At 32.9% G+C, this 23,457-nt stretch overlaps 1 long non-coding RNA gene across 1 annotated transcript in view; it reads right to left on the reverse strand.

The window, feature by feature from the left end:
- Positions 1–22,710, reverse strand: part of LOC103102848 (uncharacterized) — a 32,108-nt gene extending 9,398 nt beyond the window's left edge. The window contains exon 1 of the long non-coding RNA XR_460199.3: positions 22,439–22,710. This is a non-coding gene — a long non-coding RNA (uncharacterized LOC103102848). The remainder of the gene's footprint in view (positions 1–22,438) is intronic.
- Positions 22,711–23,457: the final 747 nt, after the last annotated feature.

A 23,457-nucleotide genomic window follows, 5' to 3' on the forward strand; every position in this document is an offset into this window, starting at 1 on the left:
GACTTCTCTATTGTTTTGCAGTTCTTCAAGATTATAAATTACAGATTGTTAGGGATAAAACTTATGGTTGGACTGAATATATTTTTAGTTGATTGCCAGAGATATAAATTCTAAATCCCAATGAAATACTCAAGTCAGAATGGAATTTTATTGTGGTTTATTTACAGTAGAGTGAAGATATTAAGGAATAAAGAAAGAGAGGAAAGGGAGAGAGATAACAGGCAGGAGTTCAGAGGCCTGAGCAAAAGGGGGGTTAGGGGAGCAGAGTAGAAAATCTAACAAGACTTCCAGCCACAAGGCCTCCTTCAAGATGAGGGGCCTCCTCCAGGGCTTGTGTCTCCAGAAAAGCCAAGGAAAGGAAAGTAAGCCTTGCACTCACCACGTGACAGTCTAAGGGAAGCAGTCTGAGGTCTCAAACTCCCTTGAGCTCCTCCACAGTCAAGTTCCACCACCAAGTCCCTCTCACAGGAAGTGATACAAAATATAAAGGCAGTTCTTTATGTCACTTCCTGTGTCTCATATATACCAATGATGGCTTAAACTTGACTTTGGACAGCCCAGGGGGTCAGTCAGTTGTTTCTGATTTGTAACTTGCTAGCACACGTGGGTCATAGACCCATAGACCTTCCTCCCCAACACTTAATCCTTAAGTGGGAGTGTATACATTTCTGGTTGATAAAATTCTAAAGACTAAGCAGGGTGGAATAAATCTAAAATTCCCAAGATGATGTACATTGGTTGAGAATTTTCTCAACAAGGAATTTCATATAATCTATGTGAAATCTTAGGAACAATATGTAATTCCATATTCAAAGCAAAATGGTATATTGGTAGGATACAAAAACAGTCATGACACATTTCATATCTTCCAGGAACTCACAAAATAAGAGAAGGATATGATATGAATATAAGCAATGAATAATCCTAGGTCATCTGTAATTAGAACAAATGAGAATTTTTCTCTCATTTTCTTTAAAAAATTTTCCAGATTATATCAATACAATTTTAATAATCATTTTTTCTGACTTGCAATCCATGTTCTCTCCTTCAACAAACAGCAGAAAATATTATATAGGCTTTACATGTGTTATCATACAATACATGTTTTGATGTTTTTCATGTTATCAAAGAAGACATATTTGTTTATGCTAGAAAAAAAATGGAGGAAATAAACTGGAAAATGGTATGCTTCAATCAGATTCCACCAGTTTCTTCTATAACTGCTGATAGTCTTTTTCATTACAAGTCCCTGAGAATGAGAACCAAAGAGAAATTAAAACACAAAAAGCTCTAAGAAATTATGGAAAAAAAAGAAAGATGAAGTGCCCTGATGGGGAAGAATATTGGTGGTGGTAAAATTCCAGAAAGGCTTTCTGTTGGAAGTTAAAAGAAGAGAAAAGTTTTAACATGTTCAAATGAAGAAAAGAAATGTTTTAACTATACCCTGGCAAGAGATAGCAAGATATAGGCTGAGATCAGAGGATAATTGGTTGTCTATTTTAAATTGGATACTAAATGCAGAAAGTGAAGATGTGAAATAAGACTGGAAAGGCAAGTGGGAACCAAATTACAAATGGCATTAGATACCAGGTCAAGAATTATGGAAATAAAATGTTATGAAAAGAATCTACTTCCTACTCTCTGGTCAAGAGAGTACCATCTCCTAAAGAACCAAAGGATTTATCATGGAAACCCACATTTTCAATATAAATTGTGTCCAGTGTTGTTTTATAGAAAATATGGCACCAAAGTTTACCTACTTCTGCTGTTTCCCACCCATTGAAAAAAAGTGGGGGAATTCTAACACTTGATAACACATTTATTCTCTATCCAATTGGTTTAAATAACCACAAATGCCTCAGGTAGGTTTGTGTCCCCTTTGACACCTGTAGTCATCTCCTCTTTCTGATCTCCAAGTATCAGTGAAAGGTGTCAGGTGGATCAACTTTCTCAGGCTGATAAACAAGGACCTCTGGGAAGAAACCAGTTCCATATCTTCTGTCTCTTGAATATGTTTCTGAAGTCAGCTAACAAAATCCTGAGAGGGAGTATGTTAGAGTATAGAGCTCTGACCTTGGAGTCTCAGGTCTGTCACCTAATGTGACCGAACACATCATTTAACCCTCATGCTTAGTTTCCTTGTCTATAAATTAAAGGGATTGGATTAGAAGTCCATCCTAGTTATTTATGATCCTATGCTATCTGCTAGGCTAATAAAAGGACCTATATTTGTAAAATTCATGCCACCCTATCCAGGATTAGCATTTGTGTTTTGAAAGAATTAAAAATCTTAAGCAAAATGACCTAGGAAATGAATTTATTTTTCTAGAAAATCAAACTGCTTATCACTACTTACTTGACAAAAGACCATGAACTACTGTTCTCAGAGACAAAGGTATGTGTTACAACTTGTACTTCCCAGCAATGCAGTGCACTTATGGATTTGCTTTGTGAATCATATGAACTGTTGAAATAATATCCACAATATAAATCTAGATTCTTCAGTCTCTCTTTACCTCAGCATGATGTCTCTTTTTCATAATTAGAAACTGAGAGGTAGGCGATCAACTTTAAAACTACCTAGTGAAATCAACCATGGCATATTTTAGTGGGAAGGCTGGCTGAGTTTATACAATTCTAGATAAATGTGAATTTTTGCTCACAAATGATGGACTTGTTTCCTTTTTTAACTCATACTTCCTCCATGCTGAAAAAAAAGGTGACAGAATTTATGCACTCTCTGTTACTTAATAATAAAAAGTGCATATAAATGTGTATGTGTGGACATGTGTGTTATGTTTATGTGTGTATATATTATTGAAGAATACTCTTGGAAGTGCATCTCAGAGCAACCTGTGACTATAAAAATGGAATTAAACTTATCTTTTCCTCCCATAGTATGGATCTTCCCACAAAATTTCTCCCTGTAGGCCATTGCTTGATTCTGTATCTTCTTCAGTTCAGAAAAAAAAATTTAAGAAGCTTTCTCTGCAAAAAGGTAATAGGATGGTGATAATACCTGTCTTGCCTGCCTCATGTAAGTGCTGCAAGAAATCACTTTGTGGACTCTAAAGTGACAGAGTAGAAATGTGGGTTATCATTACTATTCTAGAGTAGACATATGGTTTCATTAATGTAGAGAACAGAGTGACAAATTTCATTTTTTTTATGTAGGTCAGCATCCACTTTACAATTTGTAGTCTTAGAAATGTGAGAAGTCACATACTATAATGGATTTCTGGACTCAGAGAACTGGGTTCAAATCTTATCTCTTCCACCTAATTGTCTGAATCTGTGTAAATCATTTGATCTCTCTGAGTCAAATTTCCTTATTTGCAAAATGGATAAAGGAACTTTAAATAGACCCCTTTAGGTAAAATGGTCTCTTCTAATGTTATGAGTTAGAAGAGCAACAAGTGGCACAGTACATAGAGTACCCAACGTAAAGTCAGAAAGACTCATCTCATTGAGTTCAAATATGGCCACCGACATTTACAAACTCTATGATTCTGTACAAGTCACTTAATCGTGTTTGCCTTAGTTTTCTATTTTTTAATCTTTTAAAAAAATTCTTAAATTATTTTCCATGGATCCATGATTAATTTCTCTTCCCTCTTCCCTGAACAGTCCTGGAGCTGACAAGCAATTCCACTGGGTTATATGTTATCATTTGATATCTTTTTACATATTATTCATTTTTGTAATAGAGTAATCTTTGCCTCAGTTTTCTCATCTACAGATTCAGCTAGAGAAGGAAATGGGAAATAAATCCAGTATCTGCCAAGAAAATGCAAAATGGGATCATGAAGAACTAGACAGGGCTGAAACGTTGGAACAACAAACACTATGAATACTAAGAGCTGTCTGAGATACTACTAACAGGTTAAGTTTAGGTTTCTCCAAGGTCATATGCTGCCATTGTGTTTTAAAAGCAGGTTCTGGATATATCTTTACTAACCCTTGTTATTTTATTATTTACATTGCTGCTGTTGTTTTTGTTATCGTTATTTGGTAAGCAGATCAATTTCTCTTTCTTATTCTTTCTCCCTCTTCCTTCCTCCTTCCCCCTTTTACTTCCACCTTCTCACCATATCTATCTCTCTGCCTCCATTTCCACACACAAACACATGCACACACATATATGGACAAATACACACCCATGTCATTTCTGGGAGGAATCATTTTGGAAGCTGTTACCCTCCAACTGTGCCATTGCTGCCTTTCACTCCAGCTGTATCCCATACCATCTGCTTGGTTCAATGGCCAATATCTAAAATAGAGATGCTAACAGGGCTTTTGTGCACATTAACCAATATGATTGGGCTGATATTTATGTGACCAGGAAAGCTGACAGATGGCTTGAAATTTGCAAAAAGGCAAGCTGGGATTGAGCTGGAAAGGGGCTAAGGTGACCAGTTTTTCAAGACTTCTTGGTGTTACAGCAATAGACTCCAAGAAGACATGTGCTTTGACACTTCAGCAGTATCCCATGGACCTTGGTGAGGGAAGCAACACCACAAGATATCTGTTGATTTAATTGTATAGTAATGTTAAGCAATGTTTGGCCACACTTTACAAAAAAGAAAGGTGTGAAAGCAATATTGTAAAGTTGCTGTAGTGTGTGTAAAAACATTAACATTCTGGACAGCAGCAATTTAATTAAACAAAAAACAGTTGTGAAAGGTCACAGAGGGAAAGAAAGGCAGAAAGGAAGGTATGGGTTAGATAAAATATCTCTAATGGTTTTAGAACTGGCAAATGACTGTCTCAAAGAACCAGGTTTAATGAACTGATGTCAACCTTTAGGGAGCGGTCTCGAGGAGGGCTAATGGGTTTTGGTTTTGCCCATCCCATAATTATTCCACATTGTTGTTAAAAACTTAGATTAAAGATTAATAGATTAAAAGACACTAAAATGTTTGTTAATAGGAAGCTAGGAGGGAAACTTATTGGAATAGAAGAGAGAATCAGGCTTTGAAATTATCTTCATAGGCTAGAACATTGGGATGAATCTGTTAGGATTCAATTTAGTAGGGATACATAGAAAGTAATAGATTCCAAAGTAATGCTGTGCAAGTATAGAATGAACAAGACAACAGATCATAACAGAATAAAGTAAAAACTGCAATTTTAGTAAATTCTAAGTTCATTTAAAGTAAAAGTTATGACAAAGTAGTCCAAAATGATAATGTGATGTTGGTCTACATCATTAGAACTAATAAAGAAAAGTGTGGAAAAAACAATAACAAGATGATGCTACTGTTCTCTGCTTTGGTCAATCCACATCTTTAGTCTTGTGTTCAGTTTGCTGAAGAAACAAAATTTCATAGCTTCATATTTGAGATGCAGTGTTGTATAGAGGTTCAAGGTGGAGGCTAGTAGGTGATTCTGTAGACTGAGATTCAGGTCTAGACATAGGAGGTCTTGAGTTCAAATATAGCCTCAGACACTTCCTAGATACATGACCCTGGGCAAGTCACTCAGCCCCCATTGCCTAACCCTTACTGCTCTTCTGCCTTGGAATTAATTTATAGTATAGATTCTAAGAGGGAAGGGAAGGGTTTAAAAAAAAGATATTTCATGCCATCTCCTGACACATCCTTTCTGTGTGAATACATGTGGATCACTTAATTTCTTAGTGGCTTAGGAAACATTTGACAACTCTATGTGACCTACAACTTGGTGTTTTGCATCTCTCAGGGAGTTTCTGTAACGAAGATGTTTCCCAAATGATGAAAATAACAAATTCAGACAAACTAAGAGACTACCAAAAATCTTGGTCTCCCTTAACTTCACATTCTCTTTGAAGACTCCTAATATGATTAACCTCCTCTTCCTCATAATCTTTTATGTCTATCTTCAATCATACTTACTATTTCCTTAATCTTTACTTGTTTATAAAAAAATTTTCCCCTAGACAAGTTTCAACTTCCCTAGTAATGCTTCTAGGACTACTTGTTAGAATAAAAAATTTCTTGAAAATTAAACTGTCCTAAGAGAGAAAGATGTTATTGTGTTACATAATATTATTTGATAATATAAATATTTTATATGTGATGATATATTTAGAATATCATCATATTTAGTATAAATATGAAATAATATAATGTTATATAATATATTTTTGTATATCTGTGTGTATATGTATATGTACATATATATTCTGCCTACTTTATTCTTCCCTAATCACAAAATATATCACAAAATCTTTATTGGGATTTTCTTTTTAAGTTCTACTATCAACCACAACTCTTTATTAGAAAACTGAAAATTAGCACTGTCAAAATAAGAATATGTATTTAAGTCACTGTAGAAGATTTTATTGACACATTAAAACTTATACTAGTTAACACTTAGAAATGCTAATTAGTATAATTATAACAATAATGTTAATTAAAAATAAAATTAGCTGGTTTTATAGAGTACTTAAGGTTTGCAAAGTACTTGTCATATGTTAATTTCTTTCATTCTCTTATAAACCTTGTGAGGTAGATGCTATTATTTTGTCCATTTTTTTCAGATGAGGAAACTAAGGCAGTCAGAGGTTAAATGACTTGCTGAGAATCACACAGCTATCCAGCTTCCAACTCAGGTCTCCTTGACTCCAAATCCTACAATCTCTGCACTCTTATGGAAGTTATAACTTCCGGACCTTTCACAAGATCACTTTTTAAAGCTTTTATTTCAAATGAATAACAGAATTTGAGAATGGAAATTTCCTCAGAATAAAGCTAGTTTTAATCCATATGAAAAAGATTTTTGACTATAACATACCCAATAAATTATCCTCTTTCTGCCTAAAAGGAAAGGAAGGGGAGCCCAAAATCTTCCCAGGTGTGCCATTCCATTTGGGGGAAATTCTATTTTTTTGATTGTTATTGTTTTGTTTCTTGACATCATGACTAAATTGTCCTGTTTGGAGTTTATGTCCAGTGCCCCTGGTTCTACTGTCTAGAACTAAACAGAACCATTTGAAATAAGCTGAGAAAGTGACAATTATAGTCTCTAGACTCTTGCTTGGGACAATTTTTTAAAGTTCTTATTTCACAAATGCACTCCAAAGGAGAACATATCGGGCATTTCTGGGATTTAAGGGGGAAGAGCAAGGTAAAAGAATAAGCATTTATATAATGTCTACTATATGCCAGGCACTGTGCTCTGTGCTTTATGAATAGCTTAATTTGATACAACAATCCTTGTAAACCTTGAAATTTCTTAGACTTGTGAATGTTGGAAATTTCACCATTGGAAAGTTTCATACTTGGAAAAAATTTCCTACTGATAGTAAGAACTCTATTGGAATGTGAACCCCCTTGGCATGGGAGGATCCTTCTCCTCCCTACTTGGGACTGCTTTAGGACAGAAACCTTTTGCTGAACAATGGAAAGAGCTTTGACCTATGCTTAAGCATAGAACAGGAAGTTCTTTGAGTCATGATTGATTTTAGAATTGATACAATAGAGATACTTGGAATGACAGAACCAGGTCTTGGAATTTACAATCTCCACCCTACTCAGCCTAACAGGATTTAGGAAGGGCTGCAGCATAGATCAAAATTTAATTATTTGAGAATATGACCTTTAACACACTATTGGTATCCTTATTTTACAGTTGAGGAAACTTTAACAGGTATAGGTATAAGTTATTTGCCCAGAGCCTTAAAGTTATTAAGTGCCTAAGGTCAAATTTGAACTCAGTACTTCCTGTCTCCAGGTCCAAAGCTCTATGCACTGTATAATCTAGGTTCTGGGAAGGTTCTGACACAGTGATTTTTTAGAGAATATTTTGCAATCTAAAGAATTCTTCAAAATATATATTGCATGACAGCAATTGTGTTACCTGTATGAGCCTATTTTCTGCCTCACGGACTGAGAAGAGGAGGGGAAGGAAAAGAATCTGAGTCACAAAATGTCAGATAATTCTTAAAAATTATTTCTATATGCAATGGCAAAAAAAACCAAAAACTTTTAGAAATCCTTCATATAATGTAAGGGAAAAACGAAGATCCATCTTTTCTGAGTATGGGGGAGAACATGAATATTCAAAATATGTTTTCAATTCTGGGCCTTCGGTGACTAACACCTTTATATCCTGTATGTCTGTAGATTACTTAGTGATAACAAATGGTAGTGTGAGATGGGAGAACATCATGAAGGAGATAGATGACACAGTCATTTTCAAAGTGCTTATGCAGCTACAGATCAGGTTACACTCAATATTGAGAAAAAGCTACATTTTCTCTCCTCTTGACCAATTCTTTATTTCCTTTCCCTTCTTTTTTACAAGTGGCTTATTTTCTTTGACTTTCATGCTAAACTTCTTAGACTTGGGTACAGGATTTATTATTTTCTTTTAATTAAACTTGTCTAAGTAACTAGCGAATGCACTTACTTGAGATTCTTCCTTTAGTCCCATCTATCCTGTACTTTGGTTGCTTTTTATTAATCTTTGTAAAACTGGGCATGAAGTTTTTAATATGTGACAATCTCAAGTGTACTTCTTGCTTTCTATTCTGAGGTGACTTCTTAAAGCATTTGTAATTCAATTAGCTACTTTTTAAAGTTTCAACAAAACTTGAGATTAAAATATGTTAAATGGAATTCAATACTCAAATATTTTCATTAATCAAAGTAGAAAAATTAAGACTGGAAAATGCCTCTTTGGGGGTTTTTCCTACTTTGTTAGTGGTGGTTGTAAATCCCTGAGAAATTACAACCCTTAATGTGCCTCTCCAAAAACTATTCCATGAACCAATAAATTGAAACCATAAGAGAATAAGGGAAATGAGCAAATAAAATATTTTCTTTTGATTCATTATTGCCCAAGGGAGATTTTAACAGCTCACATTATTTCATATTTTCTTCATTTCCTTTGTGTAATAAATAACTCATTCATTTCCCTTTTCACATTGATTTTAATAAATTATAAAGATTACTTTTCTTCTCTACAGTTGTCAGCTTCAGTTTGCCTACTCTATTCCACTGTCTCTACTCTAACTCTAATCCTAACTCCAAATCCTAAAATTTCATTTTCTGAAGCTTATGTCTGGATATGTCACAGAAAAAATTCAAAATATTTCTCATGGGTCTGTTCATAAAACTCAATATATGGAAGAATTTTGCACATTTAAATATTTAATTAAAAGTAATAATTAATGAAGAATTAAAGAACAGGATAGAATTTACTTCATAAAAATAATTCACCAGGTTGGAGGATTTATGACAAAGATTGCTATCTACCTCCAGAGAAAGAACTGTTGGAATGGAAATGTAAATGAAAACATATGATTTATCACTTGTTTATTTGGATATATGTTTGGGGTTTTGGTTCTATAAGATTATTTGCTTACAAAAAGGAATACTATAGAAATATGTTTTGGGTGATAATACATACATAACAGATTAAACTGCTTGTCAGCTCTGGGAGGGGGGAAGGAAGAAGGGAAGGAGATAATATGGATCATATAACTTTGGAAAACTTATATGGAAATTTGTTTTTAAACTTAAAATATTAAGAAATTAAAAACTATAACAATTCACCAGAATGTCCAATCAAGTAGCAAGTTAGTATAATGCAATTAAAATATATAAATTATTGAAAAGAAAAAACAAACCATTAACTATGTTATATTTACTATGTAACATTTAATTTACATCCTAATGTATGTTTATCATACTACTTATACATATAATATATAATTACAATTAATATACTTAAAATTATAAAAAGAAATATATTCATGACTTATTTTTCCAGAAATCAAATCTTGTAAAAACTAGTGATGGATTACATGTCTCTCTCATCTAAGAGCTAGTCTAGCTATTCTCAGAAAGACTTTACCAATGTAGCTTAAATGGATATTTTTTGGTAAGAGCAATACTCACAAAAAGTCTACAATATTATAAAAAGTGTTACAAGCTTGTATTGGTACCAGGAATGCTCTTAGCAACAAAACAGTTCCAAAAAGAATTGAAATGAGGTTATTTTATATTTATCACTTGAAAAGCAAGATGATTCAAGGGAAGGCACTCTACAGCTATAGATTTGGGTTCAAATATTGTCACCTTTTCAGACGTAAGTCATAACTTCCCTGGGCTTAAATTTTATTATGTGTAAAATGAGGCTGTTGAAATAAATACATTTTGCAGGCTCTTCTGGCCACAGATCTATCATCCTTAAATCTAAGGCTATTTGTCTTAGTGTCATTTAGTCAATTGACTTTACAGATAGCATTGAAAAGTTTTCATAGTCTAGTTACATGTGGAATACAACTACTATAATGACATACTTAGAGACCAGAAGGACTAAAATTTAAGAAGAAATTAGTTTTATTATTAATCTACAGCATAACATGTGGTAATCAGTACACAGAATAATCGATTCTAGAGTTCATCTTACTTTTTTTTCCTATACAGGATGCTAAATTCTTCAGGTAGTAGTGACAAAAAAAAAGGTTCGGAACACTTCCTTATAAAGAAATCTGTGTGACTGTTTTTGGATTTGTTTTTTTAGGAGAAAAATCTTAGAAAATGTTTCATGCATTGGAAACCACCAGTAATGGGTTCCTCTATTTAGCAAAATAATCAAAGATTTAGTACAACTCATATAAAGAAGTACCATAAGGATTTTCAGGATTCATCATGACTATCTAACATCTCAGTGGTATGTCCAGGATTAGAATTTGTTGTGATATTACTTTAAGATTCATGTGCTATGTTCCAGTCAAATAAGATTACTCACTATTCTTTGTTCCCACCATTCCATATCCTCCTTCTGTGTCTCTGCATAAGATGAGTACCATTTTCCCTTTTTACCCCACTATGCCTGAAATGCTCTCTCTCTCCTCAACTGCATTTTTCATAATCCCTTGTTCTCTTTAAGAGTCAGTGAACTGCCAGATCATGTCACACAGAAAAACTTTCTTGATTCCCCTAGGTGTTTATGGTAGTTTTTCTTCCCAATTTGCATTACATGTTATCATTTGGTATATATTTTATAGCTTTCCATGTATAAATTATTTTTACTCAGTAAAATATACATGTTCTGGGGGCAGGAGCCCTTCATTTTTGTCTTTGCATTCCCAACAACAAGCACAGAATCAGGTATGGAGCATGTACTTTCTAATATTCTTCTGGGAGGAGTTTTGTTATTTCGTTGGGTTTTTTAAGAAATATTGTTGTTTAATCAGAGTTTTCCTCTGATACTAGAAGATGCCAGCTTCTCCCTAAAATAATAAAGGTCCATGTTATTTATTATCTACATTCTTCTATTGACACAATATGGAGGTGAGTCGTAGACAACTAAAATCATCAAAGAATAGAAGTTGAATATAATACAAATGGAAATGGAAAGGATTGTGGAGATGGGATACAATACCCTACCATCCAAGAACTACACAGGAAACATAATGTAATGGCCATTATTGGTAATATAGATGACTGGAAAAGAAGATAAATGAGTGGTCTAGTCAGTGTCAAATATTATTGATAGAAAACATGTTGTCTCCATTCATTTTCACAAAATGTGAAAAGAACTAGAGAAATTTCCCAAGACATGAAACTCCTATGAAGGATCTCTCAGAAGACATGGACAATAGTCACTCAGGATGGAGATGCATCCATGGATTGCAATCTGTATCACTGAAGAGAAAATAAACATTGGTTGGAAATGGAGATGCTAAAAAAATGATGATTTGCATAGAGAGAGCATTCAAATTTGAAAAATGTTTTTATTATCTCACTTGATCCTCATAACCTGTGACCAATATAATGAATATTACTATTATTATTGTTATTATTATTATTATTTTACTCAAGGGGAAACTAAGACTTATAGGCATTCAGGAGTTGCCTACTGTTATTCTCCTTCCAATTTTCCACAAGAGGAAACTCAGACATAGAAATACCAAATTATCTTCCCTTGGTCACATGGATTGAGTTCAATCACAATTATAGCTCAATTCTTCTTGCTTCAAATTCACTATTTTCTATTCAGTATGTAATGCTCCCTTTGAAAAATCCAGAATCAAAATATAAATGCTAAAATACAACAAAAATACAATAAGTACAAAAATAACACTATTTATATCTTTGAAGTTCCACTACCAAGGTGAGTTGGTAAAGAAGAAATATAGAAGGCAAAATGCTGATAAAATTATCTTCACAGCCATGTTAGCAGCAGGATGGCTGACCCTTCTATACAATGGATTTGAAAATATTCTACCCACAATGCTGAAGATGCCCTCCAGATAAGGTCACATTTCCTTTTAATGAAAGCTAGTAGGAGATGAAATTTTTAAAGTTTTTCCCTTTGCCTTTTCTTAAAAAAGCAGCACAGTCTAAAATGGAATCTATGAGCCTGCTTTGATGTTTATTTCACAACAAAGTAGGGAAATACTTTAGAGAGCTTTCATCCTAAAAGTCTAAAAAAGTCAAACAGAAATAAATAATTTTTTTCTTTTCATCAGCCAGAACCAAAATTTGCCAATATGCTCAGAAAAAATATAATATAGTTTAGACCTTTTGGAACATTTGACTGGCAGAAAAGGAAGGAAATTGTCAGCTGGCTGATGACTCATCTCAAACTTCAACTATACTATTTCCTAAAATTGACATTAAATAATTTGTACAAAAAATACAATTTCTAACTATACCCTTTGAAACCATCATTTCTAAGATTCCTTGCACTGCTATTTTCTTCTCCCATGGAAAGTAATGGATTAAAAAATATTAAAAAGGGGGTAGCTAGGTGACTCAGTCGACTGAAAGCCAGGCCTAGAAATGGGTGATTCTAGGTTCAAATCTAGTCTCAGACACTTTCAAGCTGCGGGACCCTGCGCAAGTCACTTAAGCCCCATTGCCTAGTCCTTACCACTCTTCTTCTACCTTAGAACCAATACACACTCTTGGTTGATTAGCTAGAATATGAATCTCAATAAATAATATTGAAATTAAATTTTATTCCAAAAAAGCTACTATACTACAAAGCTACTATACTATTGGCAAAGATAATCAAAACATAAACTCAGAAGAAACTATCACAAAAACATCTACAAGCAATGCCTTAAAATGCAAATTGGACACAAATTAAATAAGAATTACTGGAAGAACTAAAGAAAGAGATAATGGTGTTTGGAAACACTGGGACAATGAGAGTAATCTAATAAAATATGAAAAAACAATAACTTGGTAAGAATGAAAGGCTAGCTAGTTTTTTTTTTTTTTTTGGTTCATAAGATACTATATCTATACTCAGAAAATTTCATCTTCATGAGTTAAAATCTGACCTTAGACAATTTATTAACTATGTGACCAGGGGAAAATCACCTAAACCTGTTTATTTCAGTTTCTTATGTGTAAGCAGAGGACATATTTACCTATCAAATTTATGGATAGGGGAAGAATTTATGAATAAACAAGAGACAGAAAACATTGGAAATATGAAATGGATAACTTGCATATATTAAATTGAAAAGGGTTTTTTGTACAAATAAAATGAATATAGTCAAGATTAGAAGAAACATAAAACAAGTTGGAAAATTTGTAATCACAGTTTATTGGTTAGAGTTCTCATATCCAAAATACATAGAGAACACAAAAATATAAGAATATGTGCTGCCATTCCCCATTGATAAATGGTCAAAAAATATGAACAAATAATTGTTGGATGAAAAATTCAAACTATCTGTGAAAACTGCTTTAAATCATTATTGATTAGAGGAATATAAATCAAAACAACTCTGAGATATCTCACACCGGTCAGATTGGTTAAAAATTTAAAAGTGCAAAATAAAAAATGTTGGAGAGGATATAAAAAATGGGGACATTAAAACACTGTTGTTGAAACTGTAAACTGACAGAACCATTCTGGAGAGCAATCTGGTACATATCATTCTTAGTCCAGTCAGAAGGTATTTACTTCAAAAGAGTACATGGGTCTTTATCAATTATGTTGGGACTATCTCAAATATTTTAACAGATGAGAAAAACATGTGTGCTAAGAAGAGGAGCAAGGGAAAGGAATAATGGAGAAAATTATCTCATGTAAAAGAGGTGGACAAGGAAGAGCTTTTAAAATTGAGACAAAGATGAATTTGAGGAGATCAATTCTTGAAATTCACTCTTACATGAGTTTATTCAAGGAAGAAAGAATGAATATGTGGGTTTGTATGTACACATACACACATATATACTTACATATTTGTATATAGAAATTTAGCTTACCCAGTATGGAAGTAAGAGAGAAAGGATATGGAAGAAGGAGTGGTGATAATAGGAAGTTTAGGTTAAGAGAACCAGTGATCTAAAGCAAAACAGAATTCTGAGAAGGGAGAGGATAAAAAGAATGAGCAAAAAAAGATCAATAAAATAAAATAGGATGGAGGGAATCATATGAGTAATCAAAACTATGAGTGTGAATGGTATGAACTCATCCCACAAAATGGAACTGGATTACAGAATGGATTAGAAACCCTAATCCAAGAATGTATTGCTTATGAAAGACATTCTTGAAATAGAAAATTAAGTTAAATTAAAGGACCATAGCAAAAAATATTGATCTCAGAAGAGAAAAAAAAAGGAAGGGATAGGAATCATGAACTTTGACAAAACAAATACAAAAGTAGCTCTAATTAAAAATGAAAAATGATGAGGTGGAAAATACATCTTACTAAAAGACAACATAGAAAATGAAGTGATATCAATAATATATATGCAATATGTTTGTTTGTCAATAAACATATATGCAGTAAATGGCAGAGCATCCATATTCTTAAAGAAAAGTTAAATGTTTTACAGGAGAAAATAGTGAAACTATACTTAGGGGAAACATGAGTTTCCCCTCTTCTAACTAGATAAAGCTAACTATAAAATATATAAAAGGAAGATACAGAAATGAATATATTTTATAAGAGATGATAGAAAATTAATTGGAATACAAAGCAATATGCCTTTCAGTTGTATAGGACATCTTCACAAAATTTCTCCATGTAATAGTATATAAAAAACCTCAAAAAGAAATGCAGTAAAGCTGAAATATTAAAGGCATTCTTTTCAGGATATAATAAAATAAAACTATATTCTTTAAAGGGGCATGAAAACATAAGTTTAAAACCAATTGGAAAATAATTTAATCCTAAAGAATGAATGGACTGAAGAAAAAGTCATAGAAACAGCCAGTAATTTCATTGAAGCAGGAGACAACATGCTAATATTCATGGTATCCAGTCTAAGTTGTATTTCGGAGGAAATGTATACCTCTAAATGCATATATCAATACAAAAAGAAAAGAAACAGATCAATTAATTGGGAATGCAATTAAAACTGGAAAAATTTGAATCCCCAACTAAACATCAAATAGAAATCTTGAAAATCACTGGAGAGATTAATAAAATTGAAAGCAAGAAAATCATAGAACTAATTAATAAAGTGAGAAACTGGTTGTATTTTAGAAAACAATAAAATAAATAAACAATTCATTAATTTGTTGTTATAAAAGAAAGAAAAACCAAATTACCTATGTCAAAAAATGATGACTGTACCACCAATGAAGAAGAAATTAAAGCAACTATTAGAAATTATATTGACTACTTATATGCCAGTAAAACTAAAAATCTATATGAAGTGGATGAATACTTACCAAAAATATAAATTGCTCAGGATAATAGATTAGGAAATACAATACTTAACTCTATTTTACAAAAAGAGAAAAAAATGACCAAGACATAAATGAGCCCCCTAAGAAAAAATATTCTTAGGATCAGATGGATTTACCTGTGAATTCTACCATATTTAAAGAACAAATAATACTAATATGATGTAAATATTTGAAAAAATTGGGAAGGATTCCTACCAAGTTTTTTTTCTATGACATGAATATGAATTTAATATATAAGCCAGGGAGAACAAAAATTGAAAAAGAGAACTAAAGGTGAATTTCCCTAATGAATATTGATGCAAAAATTATAAGCATCAAGTTTATAGCAGTATGTAAGAAACATCATAAACTATATACAAGTGAGATTATACCAGGAATGCAAAGCTGGGTGAATATTAGGAAAACTATAAGCATAAATGACTATATCAATAAAAATCATTACTTAATAGTAACAGAAATAGCTTTTGACGAAATTTTAAACCCTTTCCTATTAACTAGAAAGCACAAGAATAAATGGAGCTCTTCTTAAGATGATTTGTAGAATCTCTCCAAAACCAAGTGCAAACATAATCAGTAATGGCAATAACCTTGAAGCCTTCAACATAAGATAAGGGGGTAATGCAAGAATTTCCATTTTCACCATTAATATTAATAGAGTCCCAGTCAAGAATATACAGGATCTGGCAGTTTCCACATTGAAGGGCTAGAAGATGTGGAATATGATATTCCTGAAGAAGGGGAACTGGGTTTACAACCAAGAATCAACTACCCAGCAAAACTGGCTATATTTTTTCAGGAGAAAATATGGTCATTTAATAAAATAAAAGATTTTCAGGCATTCTTGAAGAAAAGACCAGATTTAAACTGAAAATTTGGTGTCCAAATACAAAATACAAATGAAACACAAAGAGGTAAATAAGAAAGAGAAAAAAATTAAGGGCTTTGATAAAGTAAAAATGTTTAACTCCTTATATGGAAAGATGATATCTGTAACACTTAAAAAATTTTATTAACACAATACTTAGGAGAAGCATACATAGGGTATGGTAGTAAGCTGTTTAGGATAATATGTAAAAAAATCTATGACTGAAAAAGAGAGTTATACTAAAAGAAATGAGAAGAGAGAAGTAAAATGGAGTAAATTATATCACATGAAGAGGTAGAGGGGGAGAAAATGTATTATAATGGAGGGAAGAATAAGGGTGGTGAAAGATAATACTTAACCTTTAATCTCATTGAATTGACTCAGAAAGGAAAGAACAGCCAGATACACTGGGATATAGAATCCTATCTTACTCTATAGAGAAGTAGGAGGGAAATAAGAAAGAGGGTGTTGTGGAAAGGAGTAATATAATGGAAGGAGAATTGGAGGGGGGGTGATTCAAAGACCATATAGAGAGGTAGGCAGGGAATTAGAAGGGTAGTGGTGGGAAGGAGAATAATATAAAGGAGGGGGAAGAGAGGAGTGACTAAAAGCAAAATACTGGTGTGGAGGAAAAGAGTGAAAGGAGAAAGCAGAATTCAAAGGGAAAATCAAGATGGAGGAAAATACACAGATGTAATCATAACTGTGAATGTAAATGGGATGAAATCACCTATAAAACAGAAGCAGATAGCAAGTAGATTAAAAACAAAAATCCTACCTTATGTTGTTAATAAGAAATATATTTGAGGTAGGTAGTGTGAACTTTAGATTACTCCACCCTACTTAGTCTAACAAAAACAGGAATGTCTACACCCATACTTAAGGATTAGGTACTTAGAATAATGGCCTATGACAGACATGTTCTAGCAAATGACAAATCAGAAACAACTGACAGACCCCTGAGCTATCCTAAGTCAAGCTTAAGCTACCATTGGTTCATGTGAGATGCAGGAAAGTTATGTAAAAACCATCTATATATTTCACATCACTTCCTCTTTCCGGCCTTTTTCCCCAGAGAGGTGGCTCTGAAGACAGCTTACTGAGTATTTTGGCATCTTGGCATGGCGGCAGCTATTGTCCAGGTTTGGCGGTGAGTTTTCCTTGATACTATACTGGGAGAAGCTTAGTAGCCTATTTCAGGTGAGGCATCTTCACTGAGCTCTCTTGGAGTTTAGGCTGATATTTTTCTCCTTTACCTTCCAAACACTATCCTCTTAGGAAAGCCTCTAATCTTCATCAAAGACTTTGTGTCAGAGGTCTTTGAACTCCCCCTGGCAAAGGCCAGGTGGGAGAAATCCTATACCCTCTCTCTCTCTTTTCCTTAATTCCTTCCCTCTATATTAAATAAAAATCACCATAAATTTCCAAACTGACAGGTATTTTATTTGGGATTTTCTCTGGTGACCAAATTAATTTATATTTTCACAACCCTAAAATTACCCTTACAGTAGACAGACTGAAAGTAAGAGGCTGAAACAGAATCTACTGGACTTCAATTGAGACAAAAATAAGTATTAGTTGCAATCATGATCTCAGACAAAACTAAAAAAGTAGATCTGAATAAAAGATATAAGAAATGTAATTTTATCTTGATAAATGGTAATATCAACAATGAAGACATATCAACACTTAACATATATGCACCAAATTATATAGCATCCTGATTTTTAACGAAGAAACTAAAAGAACTTAAAGGGAAAATACATAGTAAAACTATACTGGGGCATGAAGTGAACCTTACTCATTAGAACCAGATAAATCTTATCATAAATAAATAAGAAAGAATTAAAGGTAGTGAATGACATTTTAGAAAAGCTAGATTTAATAGATACCTGGAGAAAATTGAAAAGGGAGAAAAAGTAATATGCCTTCTTTTCAGCAGCACATGGTACATATTCAAAGATTGATCAGGTGCTAGGGCATAAAAATTTCACAACCAAATGCAGAAAAGTTGAAATAATAAATTCAGCTTTTTCAGATCATAATGCAATAAAAATTATAATCAGTAAGAGTCAATGGAGAGACAAATTAAAATTTAATTGGAAACCTAAATAATCTAACTCTTCAAAACTTGTGGGTCAAAGAACAAATCATAGTAACAATCACTGATTTCTCTGAATAAAATGGCAATGAGGAGACAACATATCCCAATTTGATACAGCCAAAGCAGTACTCAGGGGAGAATTTATATTCCTATCAGTAAAATAGAGAAAACACAGATCAATGAATGGGGTATGGAGTTGAAAAAATCTGGAAAAAGAACAAATTAAAAATCCCCACTTAAAGGTTAAATTGGAAATCCTAAGAATTAAAGGAGAAATTAATAAAATTAAAACTAAAAGAATTATTGAACTAATAAATAAGACTAAGAGCTTGTTCTGGGAGGGGGGAAGGAAATAGAGTATTGGTTAATTCCATTTAAAAAAGGAAGAAGAGGGGGCATCTGGGTGGCTCAGTGGATTGAGAGTCAGGCATAGAGAGAGGAGGTCCTAGGTTCAAATCTGGTCTCAGACACTTCCTACTTCCTCACTGTGTGACCCTGGATACATCACTTAACCCTCACTGCCTAGCCCTTACCTTTCTTCTGTATTGATTCTAAAAGGGAAAGTAAGGGTTTAAAAAAAGAAGAGAATCAAATTACTATTATCAAAAAATGAAAGAGTTGATTTCATCTCTAATGAAGAAGCAGTTAAAATAATTATTAAGAGTTTTTCATCAAATTATATAATAATAAATCTGACAATCTAGGTGAAATGAATGAATATTTACAAAAAATATACATTGCCTACATTAGTAAAAGAGGAAATAAAATAAATAACCCCTTCTTAGAAACAGAAATTGAACAAACCATCAATGAACTCCCCAAGAAAAAATTCCCAGGTACAAATGGATTCACAAATGAATTCTATTAATAATTTAAAGAATAATTAATCCCCAAACTATGCAAACTAATTGGCAAAATAAGCAAAGAAGAAGTCCTACAAAATTCTTTTTATGATATAATATGGTACTGAAACCTTACCCAGGAAGAGCAAAAACAGAAGAAGAAAATCATAGACTATTTTTTTAATGAACATTGATGTAAAAATCTTAAATAAAATATTAGCAAAGAGACTACAGCAATATATCACAAAGATTATTCACTATGGACAGGTGGTATTTATACCAGGAATTCTAGAGTGGTTTAATATTAGAAAAACTTTCTTCATAATTGACCACAATAATAATCATATTAACTGAAATCACATGATTTATCTCCAAAGATCCAGGAAAAAAAAACATTTAACAAAATACATCCATTTCTATTGAAAACAATGGAAAGCACAGGAAAAAGGGGACTTCCCTTAAAATAATTAGTGATTGCAAGTATCATCTGCAATGAGGACAAGTTGGAAGCCTTCCAATGAGACCAGGAGGGAAGCAAGGATGCCCCATTGTGAGATTTAAAATGGTTGAGGACTTAAACTGTAGTGGTTAAAATAGTGGAAGATATAAATTGTGATAGATATAAGAGAGGGTAAGTAAGTTTGACCGCAGAAATATGTTTCACTACAGTGTCTTGGGTTAAAAATCAAATATAAGGTGGTCACCAGGGAAATATTCCCAATTATTCAAATACCCAAGTCAATTGGGTTTTATAGAGATTTTAATTAACAATACAATGAGTAATCAAAAAGAGAGAGAGAGAGAGAGTAAGAAAGGAATAAGTATGAAGGGCCTCAAAGCCAATATGGCCTAGACCTGAGTCTTAAAAGAGAAATCAGTCAGTTTTTTTACACTCACCATAAGATCTGTCTAAGTAAGGATTTCTAATGACACCAGGCCAGTAGCATCTCAGCTGCTTTCACCAGTTCCCTCCTCCATCTGAATGTTTCAGAATCAGTCTCCTCAAAATGAGTCTCTCCAATCTGAATGTTTCAGAATGACTTCCCAGCTCTTCCCTGAGCTCTTATTTTTAAGGGCAAAATCTTCTCTGTCACCTCCCCTAAGTCCTTACATCTACCAATCACTGTAGATGTTTCTAAAGGACTGCCCATTTTGAATTCACAGCTGAGTAGTTTTAATCTCTTTAGTAAGTCAGGAAAAAAATGCTGCTGTGTCGACAAATTTCATTAGAAAAAACCTCTGAATAAGTTATCACCCTTTTAGGTTTAAGTAGTTTACAAGTTGCCCCACCTTTATAGGTACTTAGTATCCCATTGTATCAATTCTAAAATAGTCATGACTCAAAGAACTTCCTGTCCCTTCCATAAGCATGGATCAAAGTACTTTTCATTGTTCTCAAGGAGCTCTCTGTCCTAAAGCAGTCCTAAGTAGGGTGAAGTAGGGATATTCCCAAGGCAAGGAGCCCCCACACTCAAGTAGAGTTCTCACCATCTGCTAGGGAATTTTTTAAGTAGAAGATTCCCCAATGGGGGAAACCCCTAACATTCATAAGTCTGAGAAATTTTGAGGTTTACACCATCATCACCTTTATTATTTAATATTGTACTAGAAATGCTAGCTTTAGCAATTAGTGAAGTAAAAGAAATTGAAGGAATTAAAGTAGGCAATGAGAAAATTAAACTATTGCTCTTTGTGGATGATATTATGGAATACTTAGAGAATCCTAGAAAATCAACTAAATGGTGTTGAAATAATTAATAACTTTAGCAAAGTTTCAGGATACAAACAAAACCAATGAAAAAATTTTGGAAGGGAAACAACAAACCAAGAAAAATATTATAATTTTTTTCTGATAAAAGTATCATTTCTTATCAAATATATAAAGAACAAAGTCAAATTTATAAGAATCCAAGTCATTCTCCAATTGATAGTCAAAGGATATGAATAGGCAATTTTCAGATGAAATCAATAATCATATGAAACCCTCTTGATTAGAGAAATGTAAATTAAAATAACTTTGTGGTATCACCTCACACCTATCAGATTGGCCAATATGACAGTAGTAGAAAATAATAAATGTTGGAGATGTAGAAAAATTGGGACACTAATGCATGCCTGATGGAGTTGTGAATTGATTCAAGGTTTCTGGAGAGTAATTTGGAATTATACCCAAAGGAGTATAAAAGAATGCATACCTTTTAATCCAGTAATATCACTACTAGGTCTGCATCAAAATGAGTTAAAAAAAATTGGAAAGTACCTGTTGGTGCAAAAATATTTTAGCTACACTTTTATAGTGCAATGAATTGAAAAGTAAGAGGCTATTCCTCAATTGGAGGATGACTGAACAAAATGTCATACATGATAGTGATGGAAAGTTTGTGAAATGATGCAGAGTGAAATAAGCAGAAAAAGGTGAGCATTATATACAGTAATTGAAACATTGTGGAACAATCAAATGTGATAAACTTTGCTTCTAACAGCAATGCAATGATCAAGGACAATTCTGAAGAACTATGAAAAAGAATGCTATCCACCTCTAGAGAAAGAAATGTTGGAATATAAATGCAGGTGAAAATAGATGCTTTATCACTTGCTTATTTGTGTATACTATTTGTGGTTTTGGATTTATTAGATTATTCACCTACAAAAATGAATAATATGGAAATATATTTTCTGGATAATACATGTATAACCCAGATCCGATTGCTTATCAACTCCAGGAGGAGAGAAGGAAGAAGAGAGAGAGAGACAAACATAAATCATATCATTTTGGAAAATGTGGAAATTTGTCATTAAAATTAAATTAAGACAAAAATTATTTTAAAATGAGTGATTTAGAGAAGATGACCCCTGAAATTCCTCCCATCTCTAATTCTAAAGTATAATGAATTATCATCATGGTTTTTAAAAAGAAAATTTCTGAAATAATTTTTGCTTAATCTATTATAGTGTGGCATTGGAATAACTTACAATTCCTGTTTTGGCTCTAAGAAGAAGTGATAAATGTGTTTCTGTCTTCCATTCTCCCTGTGTTTTCATCTCTATTTCTCTCTGCTTCTGTCTGTCTCAACACACACTCCTTAGAATGAAGGAATCCTCAATGCAGAGATTTAGAAGCTTCTCTATAGGCAATTTTTAATCTGGATTTCAGTATAGCCTCATATTAGCAGAGCCAATATTCCACTTTAAATGACATTTTCCTCTCTTTCATGTTCCCATCTTCTATCTTACTGCTTTTCTTCTTGGAGTTTTTCTAACAACTGCCTCTTTGGAATCCTCAATTTGAATATCTAAATGTAGCTCAAGATGGCATTCTGGATAGAATATTAATAAACTTTAAGTGGATTCTCTCCAAACACATTGTTTCAATCACTCACAAACTATTTTATAAAGCCCTTCCCCACATTTTTAATGTAAAGGTGTCACCATTAATCAGAACAAAGTGTGAATACAAATGCATTTTAATGGGCATTGTACACAAAAGCTTCATCTTGAGATTATAAAACACCCTTCTACAATGCAATTTTATCATTTAAGCCATTTTATCATAACAGAATAGAAAACACTAATTCCTTAGCATGTTGGTCTATATTATCCCTCCCCCCTTATCATTTGTAATATTTTTAAAAAGGTTTAAAAATGTTTTCTCTTGAAACCTCTTCTCATTTATAATTCACATTTTTTGCCAAGTCAGTGAGTATTTATAACATTTTAACAACTTTCATAATAAAGTGATCTGTAAAATATCTCCTTAAAAATATTAAGGAGTGACCCTAGCCTTACAATTACACCACTGGATGTTTAGTTTCCACTTTTGAAGATAGTACCATTGTTTGGAAAATTTTATCACTTGAGTGCTCTTACACACCATTGCCTGGAAATGCAAACAACTTATTCAAGATGAGTAATATCTTCCATCATTAGTCTAGCCAGTTCATAAAAAAAGGGTAGCCAGAGCTCTGGGCCCCCAATCCCGTGTCAGTTTTCTC

This window comes from Monodelphis domestica, chromosome 1, assembly GCF_027887165.1.
Source record: "Monodelphis domestica isolate mMonDom1 chromosome 1, mMonDom1.pri, whole genome shotgun sequence".
NCBI classification, from domain to species: Eukaryota; Metazoa; Chordata; class Mammalia; order Didelphimorphia; family Didelphidae; genus Monodelphis; species Monodelphis domestica.